The sequence below is a fragment of the Pelmatolapia mariae genome, linkage group LG23 (genome assembly GCF_036321145.2).
Source record: "Pelmatolapia mariae isolate MD_Pm_ZW linkage group LG23, Pm_UMD_F_2, whole genome shotgun sequence".
Taxonomy (NCBI): Eukaryota; Metazoa; Chordata; class Actinopteri; order Cichliformes; family Cichlidae; genus Pelmatolapia; species Pelmatolapia mariae.
The window spans coordinates 6,446,896-6,456,589 of NC_086246.1; positions in this window are offsets into that span (position 1 = coordinate 6,446,896).

A 9,694-nucleotide genomic window follows, 5' to 3' on the forward strand; every position below is an offset into this window, starting at 1 on the left:
GCGGTCAAAAGTCTGGCTGTACTTCACAGCAAAAGATGCAAACTCAGCAGCCTCCAACAAGTGCTTTAAGGTGATGCTGTGCAAAGGAGGTAACACCTCGAATCTGATGAAACACCTGGCGACGCATAGCGTTGTTTTAAAAGCCAAGAAATGCACCGTATTTGATAGCTTGCTGCGAGACCTCACACCGAGCACATCTACTGCGGGTGTGGTGCCTGTTATCGGACACGGAGTTAGCAACATCCCCCAAGAAACCAAAGAGGAGAGTCCTGGCCCCTAGCCCTGCCAGTGTAGCAGAAATGATGACGGATGATGATGGCAGCAGCAGCCGTTCTTCTCTGCGTGAGTAGCTTAATGTTGTTCTTGTGTAATTTACGTTGAGTAGGCTAACCACGTTATTAAATTAATGCATGTAAGGTGAACTAGCAAACACCGTCGTAGTTACATGCGGCTGTCTTCTTGTTTGATAGAGTGATGCCATATATGCCCTATAGCTGCAGAAAAGGCTAACATTGTTATCTTTTTACAAAAAAAAAACAACTAAACATGAGAGGTTTTAGGACAAAGTTTGTGTTTTCCATTGTTTAAGCACCAGTTCCAACCAAAGGAGGTATGTTGTATCAACAGAAAAGGCTAACTTGGTTATCATTTTGCAGAAAAAAAGAGACTGCTAAAAATAAAAACACAAGAGGTTTTTGGACAAAGTTTGTGTTCTCCATTCTTTAAGCACCGGCACCATTTCAAAAGTACCGATTTGGCACCGGTATCGGATAAAACCTAACCAATGCCCATCCCTAATCCACAGTGGGATGGATGTTGTCTCTCCTAAAGAGAGCAGTTTTTTCCCAGAAAGTTTCCCAGGTATCTTTAAAGCCCACATTGTATTTTTGGACAACACAGGTCCCTGAGTAACCTCACAAGCCTGGCAGTCATCATCCCCAAGGGCCTGTTACTTCAAAGGGCTGGAGTGGAAGAGCTATTCATACTAATGTAGATAATACTCAGGTTTTTAACTTTGCTGTTTCACAGTAAGTTAAAAAAAAAAGGGAATGTCCACAATAAACTTTTTAATGGAGGAGATTTTTAAAAAGTAATTTAGCAGTAGCAAGGCAAAAACAGGATCAAATATGAATGAAAACGGAATCAAATCATCTGAATTATACTGACCGTATTTTTCGGAGTATAAGGCACACTTAAAATCCTTTAATTTTCTCAAAAATCGACAGTGCGCCTTATGTATGAATTCTGGTTGTGCTTACTGATTTCAAACTGATTTTATGTGGTACACAGCACTCAAAAATCTGTCAAAAATGTTTTAGTACCACTTTGGTAAGCTACAAAGCCGCACCGCTTGATGGATTGTCGGAGCATTATGGCTACCGTAGTCAGGAGCCTCGCACCTGTTAAGAGATGCTTACGAAGCGGATTTCAAACTCTATCAGTCACGCAGTCGAACATGGGAATAGAGCAGCTGCGAGAGACTTTAACATTGATGAATCATTGGTACAGAAGTGGAGGAAGCAAGATGACCTGCACCAAGCAAAGAAGATCAAACAGAGTTTCCGAGGGACCAAAGCGAGATGGCCACAGTTAGAGGACAACATTGAACAGTGGGTTATTGAACAGAGAACACCAGGTAGAAGCGTCTCTACAGTCTGTATTTGACTCAAGGCAACAGTGGTAGCACGTGACATGAAGATCAATCACTTTCGAGGAGGTCCTTCTTGGTGTTTCTGTTTTTTGAAAAGGCGTAACAAGAACTACCCTCTTGCAGCAACTGCCAAAGGATTACGAAGAAAAGCTGGCCATTTTCTTCACCCTACCTACTGCAAGAATAAGATCACTGAAAAAAATATCTGGCCAGAACACATCACCAACATGGACAGTAATGTGCCTTATAGTCTGAAAAATATGGTATCTAATTACTCTGAGCTAATGCTGACCTTGTTCTGATCTTTGTGAGCAGAAAAGTTGGAGAGGACGAGCACACCTGGATCCAAAGGTGCACTTATCGAGTGTGCTGAGCTGACTGGAAATCCAAACCTCTCTTATTCTACAGGGTGGGCCATTTATATGGATACACCGTAATAACATGGGAATGGTTGGTGATATTAAAGTCCTGTTTGTGGCACATTAGTATCTGTGAGGGGGCAAACTCCTCAAGATGGGTGGTGACTAGGGATGGGTATTGATAAGATTTTCACGATTCCGATTCCATTTTCGATTCTGTTTAACGATTCGATTCTTTATCGATTCTCTTATCGATTCTTTTTAAAAAAGGAGAACACTAACTTCGATTAGCTTAGAACTTTGTTTTATATCTTCTCTTTGAACAAGATAGAAATTTAGGAGTAACATGGCCTTACAAACCCAACAGTGAGATCTTAAGAGATCCACAGCCTACGGCTCTTCATGCGGTGTCACAGGGTCCCCAGGAAAAAAAATTGTAAATGTAAAATAAAATAAATATTCTTCTGTAGCAATAACAAAGTATAACATAAATTATTCTGTAGCAATTACACAAGAATATCCAGTAATGTCCCTGCCTACAATTAAACACGTTCACTTACCGAAAATCGGGGGCATCTGCTGTGGCAAATGGGTGCAAGCCTTTGACCACAAACTTAGTCACTGCTCGGTGACATTCGTCTATCCTGGCCTGAAAGGAGACGCTACCGGTAGACTGCAGCGAGAACTGCCAGCATCTGAGCCAACCAGACTCTGTCTGTCTCATCATGGTCACCTAAATGCACAGTAATGGCAGGTTTTGTAATAAGGCAGATCGCGCTAACATAATATGCACTGTTAGTTGATTATTTACCTGCCGCATTAATGGGAGAGGACGTGCAAACGTTACCGCTGCTGCTGGGTTGAGATTCACGAGTCCGGAGCGGAATTAAAAACATGACATTCATTTAAGGTCATCGCGTGTTTTGTGAGCAAATGCTTTTGCATATTCGTAGTGTTTCCTCCCTTAAATGAAATATCTACTTTGCAAGTACTGCAAGTTGCCCTGTTGTCATCCGTTCTCGTAAAGTATAAACAAACTTTTGAGCGTTTGAAGCGCCGTGTTTCCTGCCAGGTAAATGACGCTCCGCAACGTGGTGACGTCATTAAGGGCGACTGGAATCGATAAGGGAATCGTTTGCAAAAATGGCAAACAATTCCAAGGAATTGAAACAGTGGGAACCGGTTCTCAACAAGAACCGGTTTTCGATACCCATCCCTAGTGGTGACCATGGTGGCCATTTAGAAGTCGGCCATCTTGGATACAACTTTTGTTTTTTTCAATAGGAAGAGGGCCATGTGACACATCAAACTTATTGGTAATGTCACAAGAAAAACAATGGTGTGCTTGGTTTCAACGTAACTTTATTCTTTCATGAGTTATTTACAAGTTTCTCTTTGTTCACAGCCACTGACATGTCGAAGAGGTTAACACGTGAGGAGCGGATTGAAATTGTGTTGATATCTGGTGAACGCAGTAACCGGGTCATTGCAGCAGATTTCAATGCAAGACACCCTACGAGACCACCCATCTCCCATGCTACAGTTAGCAAACTGCTTGCTAAGTTTCGTGAAACTGGTTCAGTGTTGGATTTGCCAAAATGTGGACGCAAGAAAACTGTCACTAATGAGGAAACATCAGTGGCTGTCCTAGCTTCATTCAGCAAGAGCCCACAGCGTAGCACTCGCCGCATGTCACTGGAGAGTGGCATTAGTCAAACATCCCTTCGGCGGATATTAGCTACTCACAAATGGCACCCTTACAAACTCCAGCTACTGCAGCATCTCAACGAGGATGACCCAGATCGGCGCACAGAATTTGCAGAATGGGCAAAACAAAAATTGGAACAGGAGCCTCAGTTCACGCAGAAGATTTTGTTCAGTGATGAGGCAAACTTTTATGTGAATGGTGAAGTTAACAAACAAAACCACCGCTATTGGTCTGACACTAACCCACATTGGATGGATCCCTCCAAGACTGTTGGAACAACAAAAGTGATGGTTTGGTGTGGTATGTGGGGTACAACGATAGTGGGTCCATTCTTCATCAATGGAAACCTCAAGGCCACTGGATATTTGAAATTGCTACATGATGATGTGTTTCCCTCTTTATGCACTGAAGCTGGCACGTTCCCTGAGTTTTTCCAGCAAGATGGTGCACCACCACGTTATGGGAGGATCCGGGAAGGGAGGAGGTAAGTGACGGAAGTGACGGACAAGGTAAGCGACTCATGCTGTAACTGACGTCAGACGCCGGAGATTTTGGCGGAAAATTAAAGCAAATGGTAGTTTAGATTTGAACAAATTCCTTTAAGCTTCAGTATTACCAAATACATTTATCAATTGTCTTATAACCAATAATATTTGTCTAAATAATCTCCAACACCCTGGAGAACAACGGGGAGAGTTTAGAGGCTCTTCAAGATTACATTGATCAGTGCTTTCAGGATCTCGTGATGAAGAAGGCCCAGTGTGCAGCTTCCCCAGCTAAATCTGACACACCATCGTCGAAAAGACTTCGCCCGGCAGATTCCCCCGGCACAACATCGCCAGCCAGCAAAGATATTGTCGACATACTGGAGTCAATCGACCAACGACTGTCCAGTTTCGATGCAAGGCTGTCCTTGGTGGAGATTCTTCACCGGGAATTTAAATCCTTGTGAGAATCCCTGGAGTTCAGCCAGCAGCAGGTGGAAACGCTCGCTACTGAAAATGCCACGCTAAGGGAGTCGGTGAAATGTCTCACAGAAAATGTTACTCAGCTAAATAGAGAAAATAAAAAAATAAAAGAAACAGTTATAGATCTACAAGCCCGTAGCATGCGTGATAATCTGGTATTTTCTGGTATTCCAGAAGCCGCTGGAGAGGACGCGGAGACCACGGTAAAAAGCTTCATCAAAACCCACCTGAAGCTGCCGGAGGACAAGAACATCGTCTTCGATAGGGTGCATCGCCTCGGCCCCATTCGGGCTGCGGCTGGGAGACCACGTCCTATCGTGGCCAAATTCGGCCACTTCAAACAAAAGGAACAGGTGAAAAGCCGCGGCAGGGAATTAAAAGGAACGGACTTCAGCGTGAACGACCAGTTCCCCAAAGAGATCCTGGAACGACGCAGGGTCCTCTTCCCAATCCGACGCAGCTTCATCCAGAAGGGCTCCCGCGCTGTCATCGCTGTGGACCGGCTGTACGTGGACGGACAGCTCCACCGCGACCCCGACATCACGCCGTGGCTGTATTAACTTCACACCAGATAAGAATCCGCTACACCCTTTCCCCACCCACTCACACTAACTTGCATTAACATCTGTTTAACTTACTAGTATCAAATCACATCTTAGGTGTGATTTCATAGCAGAATTAACACCGTCACTCTCCGTCAATGGTTTGATTGGAATGTTTCCGGGTTTTTTTCTTCTCGTTTTTTTTTCTCTCTTTTTCCCCCTCTTGTTTTTATGCTGCTCACCCTTGTCCTTGGTTTCTTTCTTTTTTTCTTTCTTTCACTGCTTCGATCACCTGCTTCCACACTCATCCACAAACAACATCCTTTATTTGGACACATACGCACAGCACGATCACGCACAGTCATGCGCTCAACGGCAGCACATTTACATCAGTCAGACAGCGCACACAGTCGTATAGGATACACACACTTCAGCCAAGCGTACTCATATTAGTAAATATGCACACACATAGTCAGACTCAGGGAGCATCTCGCCACACATTTTTTCTCTCTCTCCCTCTCTTTATTTATGAACAAGTGATGTATTCTCTCCACCTGTCTAAGCGACACACACAGCGCACACCCCTAGTTATACACAGACATCTATGGGTGCACTAAGATTCGTTACATGGAATGTAAATGGAGCAGGCTCCAGAGAAAAGAGGTTAAAAATATTTAACCAACTCAAAAAACTACAGGCAGATGTTGTCCTTTTACAAGAGACCTACAGACCTCTTAGAGGTTGGAATGAACTTAAAACACCTGAGTTTCCTAATGTGTTCTCTTGTTATAATTCTAGACAAAGGGGAGTAGCAATTTTAATACATAAAAATATTAATTTCACAGTACTCGATACAGTTATAGATCCAGAGGGCAGATTCTTAATCATTAAACTATCTATACTTGATAAAAAGCTATGTATTGTAAGTGTATATGGTCCAAATGTTGATGATCCCTCATTCTTTCACAGTTTTTTCAGTGCACTCTCTGAACACTTAGATGGCACACTTGTTCTTGGAGGCGACCTCAACCTTGGACTAAATGAAGAAATGGATAGGCTCAATACAGCAGGAACTCAGCGTAATTGGCAGTCCATAAATATAATCAAACAGTATATGAGCGACTTTGGTCTTTGCGATGCATGGCGCTCCCTTCACCCCACCAGTAAGGAATATACTTTTTTCTCACATGTCCATCACTCCTACTCTCGTCTGGATTATTTTTTGGTCAGCAGCTCACTGCTGAGGGACATTTCAGACACTGAGATTCACCCTATAGCTGTCAGCGATCATGCTCCTGTATCTTTAACACTAATGCACAAGAATAATACCACACCAAGTAAAAACTGGAGATTTAATACATCACTGCTTAAAGATGAAGACTTTATTAAATATTTTAAAAAAGAGTGGACTTCATATTTAGACTTTAATGACACTCCCGGAACATCAGCTTCTGTTCTATGGGAAGCAGGGAAAGCTGTGATGAGAGGTAAAATAATTTCTTTCTCATCACATAAAAAGAAAAAAGAAAACAAAAATATTCAGGAATTAGAAAAAACCATCAAATCACTAGAAGAAGCCTATGCGTCCCACCAAGACCAGGAAACATTGAACAAAATACGCAAAACAAAACTAGAATTAAATGATAAAAAAACAAAATTCTTAGTACAAAGACTACGCTTACAAAATTATGAACATAGTAATAAATCCGGTCAATTTCTAGCAAACCAGCTAAAAATAAATAAAGAAAAAACAACTCTATGTGCTGTTCAAGACTCATCTGGGAACACAATATATGAACCGAAACAAATAAACAACATTTTCAGGGATTTCTATAAAACGTTGTATTCACCACAAATAAACCCATCTAAAAATGAAATTGATCAGTTTTTAGACAACATAACTCTCAAGCAATGGCATTGGATTCGCCACTGACACCAGGTGAACTCCAGGAAGCCCTGATAAGTATGCCCAATAATAAGGCTCCAGGTCCAGACGGCTTTCCTGCAGAATTCTACAAAGAATTCTGGACGATTCTAGCACCAGTTTTTTACAGAACGTTGTTGGAAATCAAAGAAAATTGCAGACTTCCATCAAATATGAATTCTGCAAACATTAATCTCCTGCTAAAACTAGGCAAAGACCCTGTATATCCCTCAAGCTATCGTCCAATATCCCTTATAAATGTAGACCTTAAAATAATCTGCAAAGCTCTCTCAAAGAGACTAGAGAAAATAACCCCCCTCTTAATTCATCCTGACCAAACTGGTTTCATAAAAGGTAGGCACTCATCAGCAAATACACGTAGATTACTTAATTTGATAGACTACTCATACAGTAAAAACCTTGAAACTACAATATTTTCTTTAGATGCAGAAAAAGCATTTGACAGAGTTAACTGGAAATTTCTATTTGCAACTTTACACAAATTTGGTTTTGGATCTTCTTTCATCAACTGGTTAAAAATATTATATAATTCCCCAACAGCTTGTGTCAAAACAAATGACCAGACATCCTCCAGCTTCTGTCTCCTGAGGGGCACCAGGCAGGGATGCCCACTCTCCCCTTCACTGTTTGCAATTTTTATTGAACCACTAGCAGCAGCAATTAGACAGAATTCAGTAATTAAGTGCATAAAATGCAAGAACGTGGAACATAAAATCAGCCTTTATGCGGATGATGTGTTACTCTTTCTCCAAAATTCACAAACCAATATCTCTGGGGTGATTGAACTGATAAAATCTTTTGCAAGAATATCAGATTACTCAATTAACTGGTCAAAATCTACAGTCCTTCCAATTAATTGCTCCTTCCATAATTCCTCTTCTACTCCACTGCAATCGGGAAATATAAAATATTTAGGTATTAATGTTTCTCCCAAGCTTGCAGATCTAACTAAATTAAACTATATCCCACTTTTAAAGAAAGTAGAAGGCGATCTGGCTAGGTGGAAATGTCTACCCATATCACTCATGGGAAGGGTTGCCACTATAAAAATGATGGTCTTACCAAAAATAAATTATTTATTCTCAATGATCCCAACTAAACCGCCGCAAGATTGGTTCAGATCTCTAGATTCATATATGTCCAAATTCCTTTGGAAAAATAAGCCCCCACGTATAAGCTTAAAAACACTACAAAAGACCAAGGATAAAGGAGGATTAGAACTACCTAACTTTCAGCACTACTTCTTAGCCAACAGGCTCCAATTTATCTCAGGATGGCTAAAACATACCCTCTTAGATGAACCTTGGCTAGATGTAGAACAAGCACTTTGCAATAATCTAGAGATTTCAGATCTACCATTTATCAGCTCAAACATCCAACGACATGAATGCTTCAAAAGCATCAACATCAGCTCCTCTCTGACAGCATGGTGGGAGTTTCTGAAGTTGACAGAGTCTTCATTAATCCCATGCAAACGTACACCTATCTGGAACAACCCTGACATATTACAAAACAATAATATGATAAACTTTTCAGATTGGAGTGGTAAAGGAATCAAATATTTAGAACATATACTAGAAGGAACCGAATTTATTTCATTTGACAGACTAGTTACACAATATGGGATCAACAAGAAAAGATTTTTAGAATATCAACAAATTAAATCCATAGTAAAAAAGAAATTTAAACCGGGTCAAGTTGAACTACAAACACCACCAAGTGTGGTTCAATTTCTTACTCTTAAAACCCCCAAATTACTATCCAAAATATACAGAATGCTTTGTAAAACAGATGAATCAATATCACTTCCTATTGCAAAATGGGAAGCGGATTTATCAGTTAACTTAGACCAAAACTTCTGGTCTCAGATTTGCTTAAAAACCTTTCATCTAATTAGAAATCCCAGTCTTCAAGTAATTCAATACAAAATACTACATAGAGTGCACTATACAGGTCATCGGATGTTCAAGATGGGCTTTACGTCTACCAACAACTGCTCACACTGCCAAACCAATTCACCGGACAATTATATCCACGCTCTTTGGTTCTGTCCACCAGTTCAGAAGTTTTGGCGCGAGATATGTGAAGACTTATCGAAGTGTCTGAAATGTAACATTCCAACTTCTCCTTTAGTGTGTTTGTTGGGCAGCTTAGATAATGTCACTTCAGAAAAGAATATAGCCCATATGGTTTTCACTGCCCTATGCATAGCCAAGAAAACAGTCCTCATGAACTGGAAAAATAAAAATAATCTTAATTCTAACCAATATAGAAATTATCTATTAGATTACATTAGTCTTGATACAGCCTCTGCCACCACATCAGATCAATTGCTCTGGGCTCCTTTGATCAGCTCCATCACCTAGTGGGGGTGGGGGGTCATAGTTTGGTCCCACCTTCACTGTTGTGATTGGTGTGGGGGTAGGGACAGGCTTAGGGCGTCGGGGGGTTCCCCAGGAGCATCTTCCTTGGGGGGCTCAACCCGGGGTAGCGGTCATGGCCAATTAAGGGCTCTGTTGGC